The sequence below is a fragment of the Hermetia illucens genome, chromosome 3 (genome assembly GCF_905115235.1).
Source record: "Hermetia illucens chromosome 3, iHerIll2.2.curated.20191125, whole genome shotgun sequence".
NCBI lineage: Eukaryota > Metazoa > Arthropoda > Insecta > Diptera > Stratiomyidae > Hermetia > Hermetia illucens.
In genome coordinates this window covers 15,768,614-15,793,048 of record NC_051851.1, presented here as the reverse complement: position 1 = coordinate 15,793,048, position 24,435 = coordinate 15,768,614, and the positions used below count along the sequence as shown (strand labels likewise).

Below are 24,435 nucleotides of genomic sequence, written 5' to 3'. Positions count from 1 at the left end.
GGCACACAAGCAATTGCGTGGCCGCCTAAAGGAAGCCATTCGGAGGAGCAAAAAGAACTGCTTCAAACAGCTGTGCGACCATGCCGACATAAACCCTTGGGGCGAGGCTTACAGAGTTGTGATGAAAAGGCTGCGAAAATCACCCCAGGTGACCTGTCCGCGCCTCCTGAAACAGATTGTTACCACTCTGTTCCCTCACCACGAAAATAGGGGAAGGCAAATTTTTGTCCAGCTAAATGACGGCATAATACCGCCTGTAACTGTGGAGGAGCTGCGGGAAATATGTGGTAGGTTCGGTGACAACAAGGCCCCAGGTTTGGATGGCATCCCCAACCGAGCTTTGAAACTGGCAGTGAAGACTAGGCCCGACCTTTTCGCCAACATCTTCGAGGCGTGCCTAAAAGAAGGAATATTCCCTGCCCAGTGGAAAAAGCAAAAGTTGGTGATGCTTCCGAAGCCTGGCAAGCCACCTGGAAATCCAGCGTCGTATCGTTCTATCTGCCTGTTGGATACAATGGGGAAGATGATGGAGAGAGTCATCTATAACAGACTCCTGCCCATCGTCGAAGCCAGCAATGGTTTGTCGGAACGCCAGTTTGGTTTCCGACGCGCCCACACAACGGTGGACGCAATTGGCATGGTGGTAAACCTGGCAAAAGGTGCACTGATTTCTGGCGGCTGCTGTGCCGTGGTGGCGTTGGATGTCAAAAACGCATTCAACTCGGCCAACTGGAATAGAATTAAAGGGGCGTTGGCTGACATAGGTGTCCCCGGATACTTAGCGAGTTTGGTGGAAAACTACCTCTCAGAGAGGACTCTCTGGTACGGGATGGATGAGGGCTCCAAAGAGCCGGGGTACCACAGGGATCGGTACTTGGTCCCCTGTTGTGGAATATCACGTATAATGGGGTGCTTGCTCTTCCCGTCCGAGAGGGGACTACGATTGTCGGCTTTGCTGATGACCTAGCTGTGGTTGTTGCAGCAAAACACCCAGAAGATGTGGAGGTTTACGCAACGGAAACAGTGAGGGCGGTAAAGTCCTGGCTAGAAAAGGCCCGGCTGACCTTGGCGGACGCGAAAACGGAAGCGGTCTTAATAACGAAACGCAGGAAAAATAACACTGTAAAAGTGGAGGTCGTGGGCGTAATAATTGACACCAAATTGAGTTTTAGGGAACACCTAGAGTATGCATGCCAAAAGGCAGCCAGTGCCACCACGGCACTTGCAAAAATGTTGCCAAATATTGGTGGACCGAAACATTGCCGGAGGTTGGTGCTAGCCGGAGTGGTGCGCTCCATTCTGCTCTACTCGTCGCCTGTGTGGGCAGAGGCGCTTGCAAACTCTCAGAGACGGAAGCAGATGAACTCGGTTTACCGGCGGAAGGCTTTGAGGGTTTGCAGTGCTTTTAGAACCACATCAGATGAGGCAGTATTGGTGGTGGCAGGCATGATCCTGGTTGACATTCTGGCCTAAGAAATGAGTGTCCTGTACAATGCATAGAGGGGCATGCACAGCGTAGAAATGCGGCAAGGTCAGAGTCGCTTGATCTCTGGCAACGCAGATGGGACGAGTCTACGAAAGGTCGGTGGACGCACAGCCTCATTCCCAACATTAGGGTGTGGTTTGAGCGAAAACATGGGGAGACCAACTACCACATTACCCAGTTCCTCTCGGGACACGGTGGTTGCTACAGGCAGTATCTGCACCACTTTGGGTTGGATGATTCTCCGAACTGTCCCAGATGCGATGGCATACCGGAGGATCCAGAGCATGTGATGTTTCACTGCCCACGATTTGCAATGGAGAGAAAGAGCTTAAACCAGGTGCTGGGCAGGAGCGGGACCCCGGAGAGCTTGGTTACTGAGATGCTGTAGTCCGAGGAGAAGTGGCTTTCGGTTGGCTCCGCAATCATCCAAATGCAGGAGGAGTTGCTGAAGGAACAAAGAAGGAGGAAAGCTGCAAATAGGAGAAGGATGAGTGTCTAAGAGCAAACCTACCCCGCGAAGTAATACCTCAATGGTGGTCCCGCGGGGCTGGGGCTGGAGAGACCGGGGGTGGTTTTTAGTGGGTGTGAATCCCACACGCGACCGCTGTAGTTCCGCCGTTCGGGCGGCGGAGCTGCGGCGGACGTGTCTTTCTAAGATTTTCCACCTCCGTGTACGCACAAAAAAAAAAGGTGAGAGGGTTGTTCTCCTTCATGGATTTTACAGGCTCGCACTAAGATTTGACCCGGCTGGACTCTGTCCCCTTGCTTTTGCTACAGCAATCATGGTCTTAGGAGTATGTGGCATCAAATTGGGTTTTTCGGAGCGGCCACTGATACCTACCTACCTACCTGCCGCAGATGGAGTCATTGCCTAAGCCAGGATTCCAGACATCTTGTAGGGATATCCAATTGGAAGACTTCAGGGCAAAACCAGGATATCTGGAACTCGTTATTAAAGGAAGCCTAAACCAGATTGCGTTTGTTGCGCCGTGGATGATGATGATGAAATTGTTCACTTAACTATATCTCGTTTTTCATACCCTTGACAAATAATATTTGTTCAGGTCGAACAATTTACAAAAGGATTAGTGATACTGACTTTCTTTAGAACAAAGCTGCTAAGTTGCTGAGCTTTTCAAGAAGTTGATAAAGAGTCAACGCAATTGTCATCAAGTTTGCTTGAACAAATTATGTGGATGAATATTTCTCCACGAGTTTACATTTGGACGAATACGTCTACATAAAACAGAAGCAACGCTACTTCTTATATAAACCTCTCACCAAAGTTTCAACCTCTCCTGCATTATCGCATTATATTCCAATTTACATTGAACAAACTTATTTCAAAATGACTGTTGGATTTACTTTACGTTCCTCACCAACTTTGCCGAAAAACTTGCTCCTCCGGTCTACTAACTTCTCAGGCTACCAAGTTTTCTGGGTGTTATGGTTCGGTTAACTATCCACAAAATATTTGCATGTGTATGTACCATTTTGAAAGTTACAAGAGCTGTTAAGCTTTAAGAAATTCAATTAGAATTTTCTGAGTCCTGAAATAAAAAAAAGGTAAATTGTCAAGTACTTGGCTAAACATTGAGGGTGAGTGCAATGAACGAATGGTTTTTGATCGCAGCTTCGAAGCGAAGTGGTCTAGGTATGCTTCCAGGGGGTTGTCTGGGAACTTCTTGGATTATAGTTTTGGTTGTATTTTTAAACATCACCAGCGTCCTCAGTGGAATTCCTCCTTTTCGGTTACATTCACTCGTAGATGGTCAGGGAACTTGTTCGTGTGAATCCACAATTTTCAGAAACTTCCGTGAGAACGTCTAATTAACAAGTGGGAATTGCCAGTTGCTCAAGGAAAAACTTTAGCAAAAGTTCCTAAATGTAGTTCCGTCCGTAAAGTTCCACTCTTCCATGGAGCCATTTATTTTGCTGTTAAGGAACACGTTTCTTAAAAAGCACAATTAGCTGGTAGTTTCTTAGGACCACCCTCCCAAATTGTAACGGCCAAATCTACCGAACAACGGAAAACTTAGTAACTCAATTTGTCATAATTTATTTAAATTCGAATCACATCCCATTCAATTTTCTCAACTTTTTGTGTGAAAGGAAATTCATTGTTTCGCCTCTTGCAAAACGCTAAAATCCATTAGATCCATTATTGCTTCTATAAACGTTGACGTTCTCTCTAAACGTTTATTTATAGGCACGTACTCAGTCTAATGGTTACAAATGCCTCTGGGAGTTTATTAAAATCGTGAAAAAGTGACTGCCATTAGCCCCATACAAAACGACAGAGGCCAGGGTGGGAACATCAGGGGCGAATTTGGCCCCCACGTTTTCCAGGACGATTCTTATGTATTTCGGGATTTCTTCCCATCTCAGCTGATGGTGCTTCTCGTTATGCTGTTGGGGCTCTATTTAGATGATCCAACTATCGTACGACGTTCCAACCCTAGGCATATATCCGTATGTATATTGCGTCCACGTGCATGAATGTCCTCGCATAGGGAGTTCGTATGAGCTGTGAAAATCAACGGTTATAGGATCAATGTTGACACGGTTCCATCGTCGTAATGCACAGGGCTTTCTGGCGTTTTATCCTGATTGCGGTCGGGTTGGGATAAGTTATTGATGTCCATTACCCGTAAATGTTTATTACACTCATCGTCACAGAGCAATTGAATGGAAGTTGTTAAATTTGCCCGCAAATAATGAAACATCATCGCAGTTCATTGGTGAAATTCACGAGCTTTCAATATTTGCTGGTTCATTAATTTAAATAGAAAGATTTCGTGGAATTAAGCAGGATTACGTGAACCGCAAAAGGATGATTGGATATTATCGGTTTCCTATACTAATTAGCGCGTTTTGAGTATGCAAATTGGAATAAAAGGCTAATTCCAATCTACTGAAATGCAATATATTTCTGGGTAATAATTATGGGGATTTTCAACCACAGTGGTGGAACCATCCCACAAGTTGAGAAATTCATCAGCTTCCTATGGAAGCACAGATCGGTAAATATAACCCTCAGAAGAATGGACAACCGCGCGTATATTCATACAATTTACTGCACGGATATCGTGATCGAGGGAAGGAATACTCACGACGGATTGCATCCTTACATAGTATTTCTTCCATCCGTCCTTTTGGGGATGGGGGGGGGGGAGTACTCTCTTAATCAAAATCTGTAGACGGAGAAAGATGAAGATAAGTCTCCTGCGTTTGAAAACGGGACAAATTGTACCAACTGGTGCTCAAACTTGGGGATTGGGTAGGGCTGGCAACCTGATACGGACGCAACAACTCGGGCCTCTCGTTGGGCGCCAACTCTGTTACGGATGCAAAAACTCGGGCCTCACGTTGGGTGCCAACTCGGTTGCATTCGGGAGCCTCTGACTTGATGTCGATCGGCAAGGCTGACGGAAGATACCTTACCTCGGGAGGGCAGTTTCACTCCTTGAGTCGGCATCTCCACTTGTTGTTAGCAGGACCTGCCACAGAATAGTATTGGCGTTGTCGACGTAGGGCTGCCCAGGAATCTGCTGTACGATGAACTGCTAGAGCGGTTCAATCAGTCTGCTTCCGATGGATATATCCGAAGGCTCATGAGCAGCCAGTTTCAGAGAGAGGGTGAATCTTTCAACGAGTATCTCTAGGTCATTCTACAGCTGGAGGACCGCCTATCCACGCCCTTTGCCAACGACGAACTGCTCGACGTGATGCGATCAAGGATGAGCATTCCGTTTAGGAGAGCTCTGCTCAGACAGCGTCTTAGCACCGTAGCGCAGTTTCATCAGGCATCTGAAGAACTGGATTTTCTGGTTTGGAACTTCCCGGAGACCGAACCCTTCACTCCATCCCTCCTCTCGTCCCGCTCTCAACCCTATCGTGAGCGAGGTCTCCAGCGATTCGAAATTTTCATATTCGAGCGTCGAAAAGGATGATAATCAGCTGCAGGTTAATACCTGCTCAACTGTGCTGGAACTATCGAGAGCCTGGCCATCGTTGGGATATGTGTCGGGCGCCCCCTCCCCCATATTTGACTATGAATGCGGCACGCCGGACACTTATAAACCTGATTGTAACGTGTGTGCATCAAAAAACTACCAGAAGCGGACCACCCTACCACCAGTGGCTTCCCATCGTCAGGCCTGCGGAAGTCCCAGAACATAGGAGAGGTTTAAGAAATATTAGATGATGACGGCTTTACGGTTTCTTATCAGGGCAGAGGCAAACCGTCAGACGCTGCCTCACCTTTGCACTGGGAGCAGTGTGACCGAAGCGGCTCGCAGATGTTGAGTTCTCCTTTATATAAATCATGGCTACGAATTATATTGAGTGCAAATCCGCCTTATTGACCAAAGCTTGGCCAGAGCTGAAAATATTTTTTGGTTTTTACGATAATTGTGGGGTCCTAAGTCCGCATCAACTTAATGCTGAACCGGACCAAATGGGGAGTAATTTACTACCCCTTTTTTCGGTCCACGGACCCTACGTTTAGGGTTTAGCACTTTTTTGAAGCTTGGGTGGTAAGCCCTAAACGAGGGGTCCGTGGACCAAAAAAGAGGGAGTAAGTTGCTCCTCATTTGGTCCGGTCCAGCATTAAGTTGATGGGGACTTGGGACCCCACAATTCTCAAAAAAAAAACAAATAGGAGAAGTTGTGCTCACTAGTTCCTCGATTTGTCATACTCGTAGTCCGTCTGTATCACCAGGCTTTGTTCCCTTGAAATGCGACGAATGTGTAGTTTGTGTGAATCTAACAAGTCCATAGTGTCTACCAATGATAATTTTATAAAAGTGACTGCAACACCCAACTCGGATTCGTTGATGAGCATTGTAGCCAATGCTGGCAATTTGATTCTAATACACCCGCTAAACTAGCGATCTCTTCGCCGGATTGGTCGTCCTGTACCATATTCGGCTGCGGAGGTATCAGAAAGCTCGAATGTGAATCATGAGTATCTCGGAGTTACATGACACCCTACCCGCTCAAGCACGTCCGCGCCTACTAGGCTGCACAAACGAGGGCTCATCAATTCCATTTCTCGGTAAAGGAAACGGACAAGCCGAAGGTCGACCATATGCGAACATCGCCCTTTGTACTGGGTTTGACACCTGTTGCCAGCGGCATGTTTTGCGGCAGATACAGGAGCTTCAGCTGCAAGCTGCAATATACATGTTTCTCTCTTTCACGAAACAAGAACTAGGATGCATATTGTTGGGAGATCTTCAATTGGTTGTCTAAGGCTCAATAGTCAACTGGCAAATTCAATTCTCCTATGGGTTGGGCATACTGTACACACCTTTTCTTCTAATTGAGGCTGTTGAGTCCAGTTGGGATAAATCTCCTTTAGGTGCAACTACAAGGTCTGTGGAATCCCGAACGTGAATTTCGAGAACCAGATTTTGACTGGAAATTCGGCGAAGCAATATCGCGCTGCCATCTTTCATCTTTCTGGAAGACGAACCCCAGGCTAGGGTTTTGAAAGTGGAAGCAGCTTTCAAGGTTCACTGCATCCGGTCGGACGGAAATAAATACGACCTGGTTTGTTTTTTCCACCGCCTCTGAGATCATCCAGGAGGTAGGGGGCTTTCTCTTGAACCCGCCGGAGAGCAAGAAGTATGCGCTTACGAAGGTAGCCTTCTGCCTCCACCGTTGGTACACGCCAAACGCAGCCCCCATCGGTTCTCAAAAAGACATCAATCTGTGGCAAAGAATTTAGCACGGAACAAATAATAAATCGAAACCCAGGCTGCTGCCTTCATGGTCGATAAGTAAAAGCAGTTAATCATTGAGACGTCTTAACTCTTCGTTCCCCAACCCACACTGATGTTGGTATCACCAGTAGTACGACGCGCATGCTATGAAACGAGTAAGGTACTCCCTCAGCAGTAGCAACCAAGGAAACTGGTAAAGCTGAATCCGGCTCAGTAGTAGTTAGTTAGTAGTTTCTGGTTCCTAGAACTGTTGTCAAGAGGAAGGAACTTAAGCGCCAGCTTTTCATTCTCCACGCAGTCAACGCATCGCTGATAGCCATGTTTGGTACACACACGATGACGCAGAATTTGGGCCTGCGACGTCTATACTCCTGACAGGTCATGCAATAAGCGATCATCGGGGCAGACGTGTAATTCCAACACAGGAGACCACGTCATCCGAGGTAAGATATAACACGATTCTTTCATTGGGCATACCTCATACCGTGACGTGGAAGGTGCTTTCATTCAGAGTGGTTCCACTATTCCGGTAGTTGCCACACCATCGGGAGAATTCGATCGACGCTACGTGGCTCTCCTAAAAGGAATCAATGGCGTCAGTTCTCCATTAAGCACAGCCATCTCACTTTCGAACATTCTAGTGAATCCTGAGATTCACACATGCTCCCCGATCTGCTAGTGACCACCACTGGAAGGGGATTGACTGCCTCCCCCCCCCAAAGTACCTTGTTAAAGATTTGAAATTGATTATCTGTTCCGTAAAAGGGGTCTGCAATAAAACACTATATTTTTCCATGGTTTTATCATATGTGGTTTTATTGGGATCCTGGGAAATCCTGAATATAGTAAACAATTCCACAAACCCTTCGCATTTTCATTAAGCTCAAACATGTTAATCACATAATCACTTAAAACCATTCGAATTGAAAAGCCAAATCTTCAATCGAAATCGCTGTATTTTCACATGTTTAAATGTTTCACTGCAGAAATCCATTTCATTTACTTAACACTTACCAAAAAAACGGATCCAAACAGAGCGATGGGGCTCGAAAATTCATCCCCGCAACCATCCGACAAGCAAACTACATGGCTGGAAACAAGCCAAAGGACTCCTACAACAAGCAGGCAGCCGTTACCGCCGTCATCTGGTTACCCATTCAGGCGGTGGAAGTTCCTGCCTGTCGACTTGCTGGTATGCTTCAGGATGTTTATGTGTTCGACGCACATTTATATGCTAATGCTCTGGAATTCGCATACGAAATTAATAACATGGTAATGTAAGCTTTTTATGTCTCCATGGGAAATTAAAGGTTTTTCCACAATTCCAGCAGTAATGCATATTCGGTTGGTCTTCCGTCGAAAAAGATGAAAAGGCGAATTGATATGGAAAATGAGATTGAAATGTCGAGAGCGGTGGGTTAACATGAAACAATTGAGTTTCTTGTGAATTTGCCTTTGAGGACATTTTAGTCGGATAACAAATTTATATTTGAAGCTTTGATGTTTTTGGAATATCAACCGGAATACATGTTTGTGGCGTGGTTTTCCAGATTTTCACGAGAAGAAAAAGTGCAAGGCATATTAAACTGGAGAGCGTGCCGTTGGCCTACGGCCTAAAACCACGCCTGATTATGTGGTACACTAAGGAGTTTCCACAGCCGAGACAGCGGTCATGCCGGTCGTTGGCCTAAGGAAAACGTACTCCGAACCAATAGATAAGTAAAGCAATATATTTCAGACAGGAAGCCATGCCAAAGATAGGTGCAGCTAATTTAATTTGGAAACCAATTATAGGAGGCGGAATATTGTGATCCTAACCGACAGTCAGGCGGCTGTCAAGTCACTTAGGTCCAATCAAGTGACCTCTAAACTAGTATGGGAGTGCCTTAATAAATTGAATATGCGTGACTCTGGGTGCTCTAGGTTCCATATTGGGTCAGAAGGCAATGCGGCGGCGGGCAAGCTGGCCAGGAAAAGAGCAAAAATTCTGCTTTATGGGCCAGAATCCTTCTGAATTCGTAGATGAGGGTTACAATCATAACAACAAAAAAGGAAGAGGAACGGTGAAGGGAACTATACTGGGCGAACTTACCAGAAACGCAGCAGTCCAGTGTGCTTATGGGGAGAACCAAAGCGATCGCAAAGGAACCTTAGGGTCACGGGTCACTGTAGGCTAGACTACCAGCTGGGAAAACTATGCGGACACTGTTTGCTGATACTGTGAGGACAGTGATGAAATCTGAGAGAATATTTATTTGGGCTCCGACCTGTTTTACGTTCAATATAATTCGTGCCCATGTGGTGTTTTCCGGTTAAATTAAAGGAAGCGATTACTACCTGTAACCATCTTCGGTCGCGGTCGGATTTGAGACAGGACTCGATGAGTTGCCTCTGCCCTGGACGAAACCGTTAGTACTCTTCGCCTGGAAGAGTACTTAATACCAACTGAAATCCTCAGAAATTCCTGTTGTTGTAACCATCAAAGGGGCACAATAGTCCTTATAGGACGAAATGTAACTTTCCTTGATACGATTATTATGATCTCAATGAACGTACAGCAGAGAAGGGGAAAGTGTCAATGCAGCGTCTAATTCAGTAAAGGGTGATCGCCACATGTTGAAATTAACTCCTCCTTCCAAAAGAAAAACGGAGAAACTGTCAGTATTCTAAATACAGATGTTCGTTTGTACGTAGCTCGTAATGTGTATATGTACATTTATTTAGCTGTCTCATCACTTATATTCAGACGAAGCAGATCACTTTGACCTATTGTTTCTTCGTTGATAATGGTATGATTTCTACCAAACTTTTCAGTATTTATATTATGATCCATGTTACCTCAACAGATCACTTTTAACTGTAATAATTTTATTAAAAATAGTATGATGTCGACAAATCATGCGAGATACTCTACACTCTTCTTCTTTTTCTTCAGCCTTTGTCCCGTACGCAACCCGGGTGGGCTTGTCATGATCGGTTTTGCCATTCATAGTTTTTCCACGATCGGTGCAATCTCATACCGATTATGGATATCCTAATTTCGGATGTGACCAAAACGTGTCACGCCACTAGTCCAAAGCGACATCTTCATCTCCATTCCCTAAAGACGCCGTTCATTGTCTTTTATAGTTGGCCAACACTCAGAACCATAGAGAGCGATAAGATGGACGACATTGAAGTAAATTTTAGATGAAATAATTTCATAACGCAGTTCTTCATTGGCTGATAGCATTGACTCGAGATATTTAAATCGCTCAGTTCTGGGCAGCTCACTGAACCTGACAGTGATTGTACCGATTTTATGGAGATCGGTCGTCAAAAATTCAGTTTTATTCAGATTCAATCTAAGACCGTGTTACATAAGGCGATCGTTTCATTTTTGGACAAGTTGCTCGAGATCATTGTCACGCGTGACAGTGTCCATAACAAGAACCAAGCGGAGTGGTGAGAGGGCGTTTCCTTGATGAACAACAACGGAGACACGGAGAGCATAGCAGATGAGTTCGTTCTACATCCAAAAATGCAATGTAATGATGGCGATGCTTTTCATGGTTTTTCTCCATAAATAACCGTTAAACGTGAATTGCGTCAGTAGTTCCGCAGCTCTTGACAAATCGGGTGCGATTCACCATTATTTCGACGTCATCATGAATACGGTCGCCAAGAATGCGTTCAAAAATCTTCATGGTATGGGATAGCAGCCGGATAGGACGGTAATTTGAACATTCTGCTGGACTACCTTTCTTTTTCCATATTGGAGCTGTGGCACTTTCTTGCCAGTCAGATGGTGTTCCTTCTTCCTGAATAATCCAATTAAAGAATTCACTGAGCCGCAGTGTTGGATCCCAGCTCTCCGTTCAGATGTGATGTCGTCAGGCCCTGTTGCTTTCCCCGATTTCATTCGTTTTATTGCTTCCTCGACTTCCATTGCGCTGACAGTTACGTCACGGTGTTTTACGTGGGAACCTGTCTTGTGAACTTTATCCCACGGTCTTCTTAAAATACGGATTGATTTTGTGACCACAATCAGAGCCCCGCCGCAGCAAGCTACAACGGTACCAGTCTATACCGAGTGCATGGCATTCATACTGGTGGATGCAAGACTTACTTAAATCTCTACCGAACTAAGGAGTACGGCACCTGTGTTGAAACGCAACACCACGCTGAGCCCCGAAGGTCTCCGTTCGCTTCAACGTAACCACAACCCCCATGAAGCTCCAATTAAGGGGCCAACCGCTACAACCGAGCTGAACGTACATATAACAGGAATTCTCGTGAAGTATGTGAATTCAGGGGCTATTCCGGTTCCCATGGTACCATCATGATCATCGCGTGTTAGCAGTAGTTAGTGCAACGCAACATTTTCTTCTCCACTATCGCGAAGCGCCGTCCATTGTCTGTAACACTCAAAACCATATAAGGCGGACGCCATTGAGGCAAATTTTTGATTTGGAGCATTCGTTCGCAGATCTAAGTGAGAATCCACTTCATCCAGATTGCGCTGATGCGTGAAGCAAAGCACAAAGCGCACTATGCAATCAAATATAATGAGAACTATCAGGGAGGATTATAATAAGTAGCGAGAACATGAGAAAGAATCTCAAAGCGTGCAAGGAAATGAGGAGGAACGCTTAGGCTACCAATAGGTGCCCAAAAAATATGTTGTGTGGTCCACATTGAACAAGACGCCGAAAATTTTAGTAAGTGGGAAATTAGCGCCAAAATACTAGTACCGGCAAAGGGGTTGATGTTCAGACGAAAAACGTAACCGTTGAAGTAAGGCTGAGCCAAGAACGATTAAAAAGGAAGGGAAAAGTGAAGATCCGCCCCGAGGCGATTATCATTTGTGGTATGGAGACACTAGAAAGGAGCTGGCGGGAGTGAAACTGAAGACTTTCACAGTCAGATGAAAAATAAAAAATACTGAGTTGCCCTGAAAAGCATGAAATCTTTATCCGGTGCAAGGGTATGGACGAGGTAACATTTAGGGCAGAAATCTGCATTTAGTTTGCAGATTTACAGGGAGCATCTATTATCCGCTCCATGAAGCCGTGTAGTGGGACACAGGCAGCGACAACCGGCTACTAACAGAGACAGCAGATAAGCTCCTGGAGTTTGGGAAGGTCCATATTAACTGGATTGTCTGTCGCGGTCAGACCTCTATGATGCCTTTAATGTCTTTTGTATCTTGGAAGGACTTGTAGAGCATTTTTGATCCACCTGTCAGATGCAGACGATGTGAAGAAAAGCATCATATTGGCAGCGAATATAATAAAGACTCAAAGGTTCGACGGTGGAAAGGAGGACTTCGTTAGCAAGGACCGCAATGCAAAAGTCGGCGTTAATTACGGTGTGAAAACGAAGTTGATTCAAATCATATCATCACCTGCAAGACCTGCACTCATAGAACATCTACATGTTGGAGGTGAAGAAGTAAACCCCATAGTAATTCTGGTTAGAATGGCTAGTAAGGCAGCTTTGTGAGAATGTTGTGACCACGCCATACACGATTGTAAGAAAGCAATATGGACAAAAACAGACGGTATAGTCATTTATAGTCACTATGTTCCTGCAAACCTAACTTTGACTGAGGTCCAGGCGTGTGTGATAGACTGGTCATGGACACTTATAGATGGAGACTAAAACCCATTGTCGGCGACTTCAATGGGGGCCCCAGAATGTGAATGTATGAAGGCACAGGTATTGCTGGCATAACAATAAAATCCTTTAAACTGGCTCGTCAGTACAGACTCAGCATATTTGTGCAGTTGTTTAAGGCATGCTTGGTGGATGAGATTTTCCCTGAGGTATAGAAATGCCAAAAACTAGTATTATTGCCTAAAGTCGGTAAATCCCCTGATAATCCGTCCCCATATATAGCTACATATATGCCTATTGAACAATACGTGGACAATGCTGGAGGTTACTCCTCTTCCTACAGTTTTATAGGCTGATCAGATTAGCAATTCAGCTTCTGCGTTGTGGTTTCAGAACGGTTTCAGACGATTTGATTTACGTAATAGCCAGGATAATACCGACCAACCCTTTGACTGACGATGTGGAGGTTCCTGAAAGGGAGGAATCCTTGAGCAGGTGGTAAAAAGATGGAAATGGACGTAAAGGAGTCGATGGACCTACAGATTGATTGCCAATGACTCTATACTTTTAAGTGGAGAAGTCACCTAACTGTCACAGTTGCGACAATACGAGTAACCCAGAGAATCCGGAGCGTGCTTTTTTCTCTTGTCCTACATTTACAGAGGAAATTAAAAGTATGGAGAAGGAATTGGGTAGGACAGTAGCACTGGAAAGCCTAATCGGAGAAAGACTTGGTGCCAGGAGAATTGGAATACAGTTGACAATATGTTGAGGCTAATTCCATGTAGGCTAAGCGGTGAGCACGAGTGCACTTGCTAGGTGAAGGGAGAAGTAATTAAAGCTAAGCCTGGTTTGCGCAGAAATGGGCGCAATTAGGGGTTAGTGATACAAATATATGCCAGTGTCTTTTGAAGATTTCCACCTCCGGAAGGGCAGACGGAGAGAAATGTAAAGAGACAGACGAATAGCCAAGACAGCGAACCGGTTATGGTTCTGGTTTGCATAAACCCTTAAATATAGGATATAATTGTTATGCAACCCTTATAAACTTTATCTAGTTCTGAATTGCTTTTCTGATTTATATCACAAGCCTGCTATCTGCCGAATTTCCGGTTGATGCCGTTATTCTTTTGGTAATGTCTTGGTAATGTCTTTTCAAAGAAGAGTCGGTTTCCAGTGTCATTTAATCAGATTCAAAAAAATGGAAACTCTGCCGAAAATTTACATATATCTTCAGCCATTAATTCTCCAATTATTATAAAATAGTTTGAGTAAACCTCACGAGAGAAGTCAAATTTAGCTACCGAGCTTGTTATCTGTCGATTTCAATCCATTTGCAATTCCACTCCATAGATACGTATGAGGTACGTACTTCCCTATGAAACCTTCACAAACAGAAGCCCTCCAGCATGAGTTTTGCTAGCCCTATTTACCCGTTCAGTACTGGTAAACATTTTGAATTTTTCGCCATATTTGTCTTTCAGTTATTTGTGCTGAGCAAATTGCAGTGCTAGTTGGCGTTTCAGATTCAAGCTAATAAGGTCCTTGTATGTAACGAGCACTTTGTGTTGTGTACGGATAAATTGGATGGACTGAAAGGACGATATAAGTGAAACTGTTTAATCAAAGCGTGATTGAATTAATGGAAGTTTGGTGCAGAAGCAGTCAGTGAAACTGAAACTTTTGAATTAATGTGGCTTTTATATTTACTATGTAAGTTACGGCACAGTGATCTGAACTTTCCTTCGAATGGCAGTATACCTGTACCAGTTCTTACTTAAGGCAATCTCCTCTCTACCTCTTCTAATAATGCTTGACTCCAGTAGGTATATGTGTCTACCAACATTTATATTGCTAGAAATTAGTCGTCCAGGAAGAACAATATTGACACATTTATCTCCAGCGGCCAGTAAATTGACGGAGGCCAACAGAATAAGTAGTATTCGCATATTTTTAAGGTTTATTGACATTGGTTCACTGTCAGTCTGTCCTCATTGACACAAACTTTGGTATAATAGAAAGGTTGGAACACTGAATCCCCACATGCACATTTCTGCACGTTGAACTCAGCGCGGAGGTGAGTCCCCATACAAGTGAAAGATGGGTGCACAAATTTTTTCATCAAATATAGCGATGCCGGGTACCAAATGAAAGGCCTCGATTAGTACTTTTCGAAGCAGAAATTAGTTTGATATTGGTTGCTGAGAAGAGAGGTACACGGATCCGAAAGTGGTTAATTCAAGGACCCGTTCTCACAAACTTGCCAACCGATAAATCTGGAAAAACTTATGATGGTCCTTACGTCTAGGCCTCAAATACTCTCCATTGAGAATCTGTTCAAATAAAATTAATGATAGTTTATTATCATCTTCAAAAAAATTAATGTGAACCCCCTTTAAGTTCATTCTTGATCCCTGAAATTTTGTATTAATTTCGGTTTTAAGTGGAAAGTTTGGTTGAAATATTGTTTTTACTAACAAAGTTATAGTAGATCAAAATTGTCCCTTTCGCCGCCACAATTACTAATTCCTAATATATATATATATATATACTCAACATATACCCAGTACGACGTACTTATAAACCGAACCATCCCGCACTCAAATACTCTTGTGGTCAAAGGGTAGTATAGGTTCCAGGGCGGAACGTGGATTGGTACCCACGATGGAGCATAAAACCTACGAAGCGCCTGCTGAACCACCACCAACAGCTTTATCACCAAACCCTATCTCTACCTACACGTGCAAAACTGCAGACGGAGAAAGATGAAGGCGAGTCTCCCACGCCTAAAAACGGGACAAATTGTACCAACTGGTCCTCCCTACAAAGAAAACAACTTTTTACGAAGGAGAAGGAGCCTCTGACTGGACGAATTACACAACGACGAACCCGGCAACGACAATGGAAAAACGATTTGCGCATTTTCTCATGGAACGTGCGCTCCCTGTACGGAGATGAAGCTGCTGAGCAGCTAGCCGATACCCTATTCCAATATAGGGCTGATGGAAAGCGCTTTATCACCTCAACCTTGTCTGGGTTAGGTTGAATACCGTCAGAGGTTACTAAGTGGTCGAGAAATTTTACCTGCCTCTCTCAACGTTTAGGACAAGTCCGGCCTCAAGAAAACGTTGAAAAATGCACTCGAGATGTTCTAAGCGCTCAGATTCTGAAGAGAAAGTGACCAAAACATGATGCTTGTAGACGAAACAAAAGTTCAAGTTTCGTAAGATAGAGTGCCGCCTTTGAAAAGTCTCCGCAGCGTTGCACACGCCGAAAGTCATCCTAGTGAACTGGAAAATTTCGAAAAGTGTAGAGATAGCCGTCTTCGGAATGTCTGCGGGAGCGACAGGGATTAAGTAGTACGCCTTGGACGGTCGTAAAAACACGGCAGTTCGTAAGTGAGTGCACAAAATCATGGATGAGTGGAATGAGATATCGGTCTGGAACTGTCTCAGCATTCAAAGACCTATAATCTCTACATGGTCGTCATTCACCCCTTGGCTTAGAGCCAAATGAAGTGGAGAGGGCCAACAGCTGTAGATACCCTTTTCCATCAAGTCTTTAGACTCTTTCTTCACAACACCAAGCTTCTGGAGTTAAAGTGCGTGTACAGATTAGGGAGTATTGATGTGGTCGGCAACATTCTCGAAAATTATCAAAAGATTATAATCTTGGCAGGTAGAAATTTTCCCTGGCGTATGTAATGAAGGTGCCGGGTCTATCAAAGCCTTGTTCTGCAGGTCCACAAGCAGCCTATAGTGACACAGGAAGTGTGCGCCTAATATGGGAATGTTAATGTCCGCCAGAACGAAAAGACACAAAAACGTTCGGCGCAGTCCGAGACACACGCCCACCTACCTACAGCCATAGGGAGAAGAGTACGCAGCCACCAGTCGTAGATTTTGCGAAATTAAGGTGTTAGAACGGGGTGTGTGTATGTATGGTGGGGGAGAAGCTACAGCTTCTGAGCACTCAGGCCGTGTTGGCCCATTGTACTCGCCTCCCCCGTCTAACGGACAACGCAACAAGCGATGCGTTAGACAGGGACCGGTTTCCTGGAGAAGAGTCGCTACAACATATATTATAGTGGACATCCTGTAAACCATGTGCTCCGAGTAGGTTTCTTAGTCAGCCAAAAAGTGAAACCTGCTGTTAATGGCTTTGGAAACATAAGGGACCGGCTATGGTTCCCCTACATGAGGATAAACTCTTCCGTAGCCTACATAATGACGAAATCTATCAGCGATGCCATGTACGCGCGATACCGAACGGTCAGGTTCTGGATAAAATCCGGCTGAATAAGTTACGGTGGACGGGTCAGTTAATTCGTATAGATGAGGATGATCCTACCCCATATCTACGGTAGAAAAAGAAGACGAAGCAGACCCTCCCTGAGATGGAGCGATGGCGTAGGCCAGGATGGCAGGCAGCTTTTAGGGATATCGAATTGGACGAAAGGCAGGCCTAGACCGTGTACCGGTTGTTGCGCCGTTGATAATGATGAAAAAATTGACCTTAGTTAGTGAGCTGAATCGGAATCATGGCGGTGGCATTTGGGTTAAATACGAAACAGTCCAAATAGCGCTATGGGCTTGTAGTGAACAGGCCATTTAGGAAATTGTGCAACACGCGAAAAAGGCAACGATCAAAACAAGGGCGAAAGGAATCTATCGAGCAAGCTTAATCGGCAGGCTTTCCCGTTCTGTGTCCTCCAGAACTGAAAAAATCGAGAGTCTTCGGATCATTTTGGAAAGTTTTACAAAGCAAAGTTGGTTTGTTTCCCACAGTTAATTGATTAAAACAGTCCATGCTGCCTTGTCCGGAGGACATGGGGGCTCTCAATAAATCATGACATCTGTCTTCAAATATTTCAACACAGCTAAGACATTTGCCTGCTCTTTCAACCTTGAACAAGTGGCTTTGTATTCGGAAAGCGAGGCAAATAGAATCAGATCGAAGAGGAACATCACCAAAACGAAGGTTCGCAGCACGACAGGTTATCGCACTCTTCCTATCTGGTTTATAAGGTAAGGCATGGAAGGCATTGATCAATCTGTATATCTAGCAAACGTTCTTTCTGCAAACGGTGGCAGCTTGATGCCTGTCGACGCATTAACAATCAGAATTGTTGAGGTTGTTCCACGTGAATGTTCTCTCTGTGTTGGTATATTGGAGCAGAACGTATAAGGTGACCATCACAGTTACTCAAAAGCTCACGTCTTCGTTAACACTTGTCCCTGCTATGTCATCGTTGTATTCTCGTCTGAGAAAATCTCAGATTATAACCTTAGTCAGCCTAGAGACCAGTTACGATAGACGTGTTGATTCGAGGGCGGAAACGGCAGTTGATAAGTCACATTCTCAGGCCTCTCAGGCTATAGCCTTTCAGAAAAAGGATCAGTAGATTTTTCGACGCGCTATAAGAACAAAGTTTGAACAAGTATGTCTTGTTCGATTGAGGTAGGTAGATTTTAATATTCTAACGATGAATGCTTTCCTGGTTGTACCGTACAGGAAGACCCACTTTCACACAGACGAAGGGGGATCCCTAGATTCAGATGGCGTAGAAGAGGAGTGTAGAGCTCTCGGGTAGATCAGAAGCACGGGAATGATGGCGTATGCGTGAAAGGCGCGCTATGCTCCATTTTGGAATTATTGGCCACGATATACATACATTGGCGAAAGAAAGACAACGACTTCACGATCGGGCGTATCTTACATATCTCACTCTCGCACGAACTGAAACTGTCGCGGAATGGTAAGAGACGTGGGAAGAGTCAGAAAAAGGCCCTGGACTCACAGATATCCGGAAATGGATCGAGAGACCCACGGCGAAGTAGGTTTTGACCTAACTAAATTCTTGTGCGGACACGGAGGCTATCGAGCATATCTATATTGATTTGGGCATGATGATTCGTCATATTACCTAAAGTGCCCAAATATTGGAGACGACGTCCAAAGGGCGGCATTGGAAGCTACAATTGGGGAGCACTTTACACCCCCAAAAGGAATATAGATCGAAGTCGAAAAGGTGATTGCGGCCATTGCTAAGAAGCTTAGGCAGGAAGAAGTCAGCCGGAAGAATGAACGCGAGAGAAACACGAATGTTAACACCAGCACAGAATAAATTCTGATCCAGCTCCACAACGTAATGCCAAATGAGAGTCCCGTGGGGAGAACAGAGAGTTCCACATACCCGTGGGGCAGGAACCAGCAGTAGCTTTTGAAACTTTCACCTTCCTTCGGGAAAAGAAAAATATTTTTACTACTCTCTAAAGAGTGGTTTCTGCAATTTTCCTGGCATTATGCCATTATTTCGGAGATGTTCACCAATTCGATAATCTGACACGACTGCGACTGCATAGCCTCCAAGTGGGGGTCCCGCCGCTGAGAGGAGAAGTGCTTCCGGACTAGAAACTCCAGGGTCGCACCAAAAGATTCAGTAAAGGATGGGCTCGTGGTTCAGAATCTTAGGGAGTCTCATAGAATCGCTGCTGGTTTCGATGTTCTGACAATAATCCAGCCAGGACCGTTTCTTGACAGTCTTCTTGTTCAATTTGTTGCTCTTCAGACGGTCCTTGTGTCTGTAGCAGATATTGACGACCTCCCTGCCCAGCTTCCTGAGGTTGGCCATGGCAGCAATTTTTTTCGTTCTATTTTGCGGGGCACAAGACATTGAATGCCTTCTCCAGAGCTACGATCTCTGACTTTAGTTTGCCTGTTGTTCTGATGTTACCGTCGAAAGTGCCTGACAGTTTGGTCTTGTTAACTTGACCAAACTGCCTCCAGGGGATCGTCCTATGATCCCTGAAAGAGCAAGCAACCTTTACAGTTATATTTAGACTTAATAGTATGAAACTATGACTTGAGACTTCTTTTCCTCTATACCGGCAACATCTTTTGGAGCGCAACACAGCACAATTGTAATGTTCTTTAATCCTCACCGGAATCTTACTCATACAGTCAACATTCTATCAGAAACTTGCTCCTAGGTCATAAGGCAATAGTCTGATACTGGATTCGTGTTTACTACCACTTGGCTTTCCAGAGTATCAAAGCACGATGTTGTTAGAATGAGGGGAGTACTCTTCGGAGTCCTACCATTTAACTTCGTTTAAGTCTAGGATATTCAGCCTATATTACCAGAATTCTCGGGTCAATGCTATTAACCGATGGAGAACTGCGTTATGAAATTGCTTCACGCATTGATGCAACCTGGATGAAGTGGCGTTCCACAACTGGTGTCCTTTGTAATCCACGTATCAACGAACGTCTCAAACCTAAAATGTACAGCAATGTCGTCCGTCCTATCACTCTCAATGGTTCTGAGTGTTGGTTGACTATAAGAGACAATGAACGGCGTCTTGCGGTAATGGAGACGAAGATGTTGTGTTGGACTAGTGCCGTGGCTCGTTTTGATCACATCCGAAATGAGGATATCCGCAATCGTGGAACAAATGCGAGAAAGGCATCTTTGATAGTGTGGTCACATAATTCGGGCTAACGAGAGTTCATTCGCCAGGATTGGTCGGAACATCGAAGTCCATGGTAAACGACAAAATGGCCGGCCAAAAAAACGGTGGCTTGATACGCTGGATGGGGATTTAAAAGTCCCGCGACTGCATCCAGATCAGGCATTTGATAGAACCAAATGGCGAAACCGATCACGACGAGCCCACCCGGTTTGTGAAGGACAAGCGCTAAAGAAAAAGAAGACTCTGAGGACCTCGGCACCGTTGTGGTGGACCTTGCTCACATTCTAGTCTTGTTCCTCAGCTTTTGTCCCGTTTTCAGAAGAGAGGTCGGCTCACATTCCAGTACCAATCTTAAATCGTTTTCAATAGCCCAAATAGTGAGATATATTAAGTAAATGACGTGCTATATATCTAACCAAGTTAGTTATGTCTTCCTTTTTCGTTATTATACGTCGGATATTGGAGTATGTTTAAATATTAGATGGAGATATGCGAATATGGTTTTGAAATTGGTTTATGTTGCAGAACGTATTTTTCCCGATTTCTATGGCAAAATTTAACCCAGCTTTTCCTATTTAGTCCCAAACAAATGTTGAGCCGGGTTCTTTCCCTGGAGATGAAAATTTGATTCAAACTAAAATCTCATCTAAACATGTACGGAAACTGGTATATAATCATAAAATTTTCCATCGAATCTACCAATCCTATCTGCTCCATTACATTCCGGGCGAAGGGTTATTTTTTGGCCATTGTCCAACAGAAAGTAGTCTACATCGCTGCCTGCTTTTTACAAGTCCCAAAAATATCTGATATTCATGCACAGAAATTCGAACCCTTTCCTTCCTCTGACTTTTCGCAGTATCTGGTGCAGGCTAGGTTCGGCGCTCCAAAGAGAATAACATTTCTAACGAAGCGAAAATATGCCAAATGCACAGTAGGAGGATACTTAAAGGATAAATGGCCCTAACGGATAAGAAACTTTCTGAGCGTGTGAGGCTGCAGAAGGAGCGGTATCTATGCGAATGGTGGAATGGGTCTTTGAATCTTCTTCGCCGCTGACGGTAATGATACTCATACGAGAGGGGTTATTCCACTCTTACTGTTATTAAGTGCAGAATGTGCTTGAAAACGGAGATGTGTTTCCGTTTTGAATCCTGGTGCCATGGCTGCTAGTATTTCTTGTGCTGCAGTAAGGGTTCTTGCGAGCACAGATAAAGTGCACATTTACGAGTGCACAGCACATATAAAAGCTGAATAGAACTTCGAATTAAAAAGTAAAAGGAAACAAATTGAAAATCACACTTGATTCAAGTCCGTACAATTCATTCAGAGATAACCCAGCTAATATTTATATTGAGGATTTTCTGAGTTCGTAGACAGATTTCAAAGAGCTCTTGTGAGGAAGCAACGTAAGGTTTCCATTTTTTTATCTCCGGGGTAGCTGGCAAAGATTCAGTTGCGAAGAAAAGCATCGATTTAGTAAATGCACACGTTGTTTGCAGAGCCTGTCTGAAAAGATCGTGAGTGATACATATTGAGATTGATGGAAAATGGAAAAATGAGAGTCGATTAAAAGGAGTCCTATGAAGTTGAGTAAGTTTTTCAAAGCTAGACTAAAGCTGGTGGATAGTATCCTTAGGATTTTTGGCCGTCAATGTGACAGTTCAAAATTAATCATTTGGAAGACTCCAGGACTAAAAGATTTTGGTTATTACCCTATAAAGGGGCTTTAACCAAGCGAGTGTAGCTCTATGCCAATGATAGCTGTGCCCCAGAACCCTCTAATATGTGGGGGATAGGAAAAAGAGTTATTCGAGTCTGAAGAGAGGACTGAGCATCCTTCATCGTAATTGACAGAGCGATGACTGAAGTGGTTGTACTTGTACCGCGTCTGGGGCTTATCGCTTGTACAGCGTTAAGTGCGGTGGTTACGATATTGAGTACAGTCTAATTGAAAATGACATAGAGGAATTAATGATAGCAACAAGAGAGACTGATCGTTGCCTTTCATAAAGGACGAATGAGCACACTTACATCAACCTATGTATTTCCCTAGACGACCCTCTAAATTCGTATCCTACCTGCAGCGTCCTTAAATAACTCACGTATCAACTGACAAACTTACTCTTCCTATAATTTCCCAATGCATTGGCTCAGAGGTTGTTGCAGGATGTCATTGTTTTACTTAGTGTAGTCTAGGGTTTGTGTTCCACGTACAACTTCCAAACAGGAAGTGAAATTCCGAACATACATGGATCAGATAAAAGTTTCCTATTTAATATTTTGCCCTCTGGCATGGTGCAAATTTGTTCAATGCGAACAACAACAGGACAAAGGAAATGGGTTAGATCGATTTTATTCCAGGGGAATGACATGTGTGTATTTATGGAAAATGTTGTCGAGTAACAGGAAAGGAAAAATAATTCAACTAGCTTTGCTCTCGACCAGCCATTTTTTTCTGCTTCCTCCAATCGTATCTCAAAGTACTGAGAGCGAAGGCAAAAAATTGTTATTTTCGTAACCATGTCGTAGTACATATGCAAAATGGGAAACAAGCGAAAGGAAGAAAGGACTCTTTGCAGCTGCTCGGATTTGGGTGCTTCATAAATATGGGTGGATGCAGTCATTCGTATGTGTGGAGCAGAGAAAATTAGGAACATATTGCGTAATAGGTACATGGTGGTGATTTATACGCTCATTAGTCAAAGTTTGTTTTCGGGTTCTACTGGTATTTCCTTCAGATTTTCATATAGTCACGTTTACTGTCAGACTTGAATACAGTGAGCTACCTCGAATCAGCTTGGAATCTAATGCGGATAAAGGATAGTATCACGAGCACAATTTGAGCTTTTGCAACCCTTACTGTGTAACAGAAAACATAAATTTGGCTCAAAGTGCACTACATCCAGTTTCAACCTAAGCAGCAGTACTGATGTTACATACGTGGTGTACCCTGCGAACACCTTTGTGGACGCCGTATTGCAATTAATTATGGGGCGTGAAACTTTGGAACTAGATTCGCCACCAAGTCCAACCGCCATTGAAAACATTCGACGAATTCCTAGAGGGCGTCCAACAATCTGTTGGTTTGAGTGCGCGCGGTGGCAGTTGAGGCTTTTTAAGACGTCGCGGTGAGGCTTACTTCCAGCAACACAACGAGCAGTACTTCGCTTCCCAGTGGAGACTATGCCAGAATTATGGGGAATGATTTGCCGCATCCGTAGCCGCACGCGCATGTTCCTGCAACATTACCTCAACAGAGTTCAAGGCGAGCGTAGCGGCATGGGGACCGGTTCTTGGTTAGACAGCTGGACTGGCCGGTAGGATGTGAAAAAGTTGGAATTGACACCGGGAGACAGCCGTGAAGATGGGAGGGAACGGTCGAGGAATTTTCGCTGGAGCATCTGGTGGTGTCTAGCAGTCCCTGTCCTGAGTCTTGAAGCCGATCTTTCCCACATCGACACAGCCAGGATTGAATAGGGATACGTTGGAGCAGGGCAAGTTGCTGATTGTTTTAAAGGCGCCGATGGAGTTGTTATCCCAATGGGCATGCCACGTAAACCTGGAAGGACTCGAGGGTGATTCGTTCAACACCAATGCTGGTATTTTTCGCGATTTGACATCTGCCATTGCGGACAATTGTCCAAAGGCTTTAATTGTGATTATTACAAATCCTGTGAACTCGTGTCTACCAATTGCCGCAGAAATTCTAAAATCCAAAAGAAAACACTATCCCCGTCGTCTTTTCGGTGTTTCAACTTTGGATATTGTCCGTGCTCGAAAATTAATTTCTGATTCATGTAAAGTTGATGTGAATACCGTTGATATTCCGATGATCGGTGGACATTATGGTTTTACAATTATTCCGGTGATATCACAATGCAAACCAAAAGTGTCGTTTTTGCAGCGTGATCTTAAGAAAATCACTGTGCTCATCCGACAAGCTAGCACAGAGTGTATGAAGGCTAAGGCTGGAGCGAAAAGAGGACTGAAGCGATTTTGATCTGTCCCCGTTCCGCGGAACAGCAAGTGATCTAAGAGATTTTGGTTAAGAGTTTGATAGTGCAAGAAGCGTGGTTCCTTGCTAACCGTACGCAACGCGACGCATCGAAAACCAGCAGAAGCGCTCAAAGGAACCTCCCACATT

The 24,435-nt window shown here is 44.4% G+C and overlaps 1 protein-coding gene and 1 pseudogene across 6 annotated transcripts in view; one reads left to right on the top strand and one right to left on the bottom strand.

The window, feature by feature from the left end:
* The window catches only part of LOC119650953 (sodium/calcium exchanger 1-like), a 540,060-nt gene that overhangs the window by 199,795 nt on the left and 315,830 nt on the right, over positions 1-24,435 (bottom strand). The window lies entirely within an intron of this gene.
* On the top strand, positions 8,302-24,291 carry LOC119650790 (annotated as a pseudogene).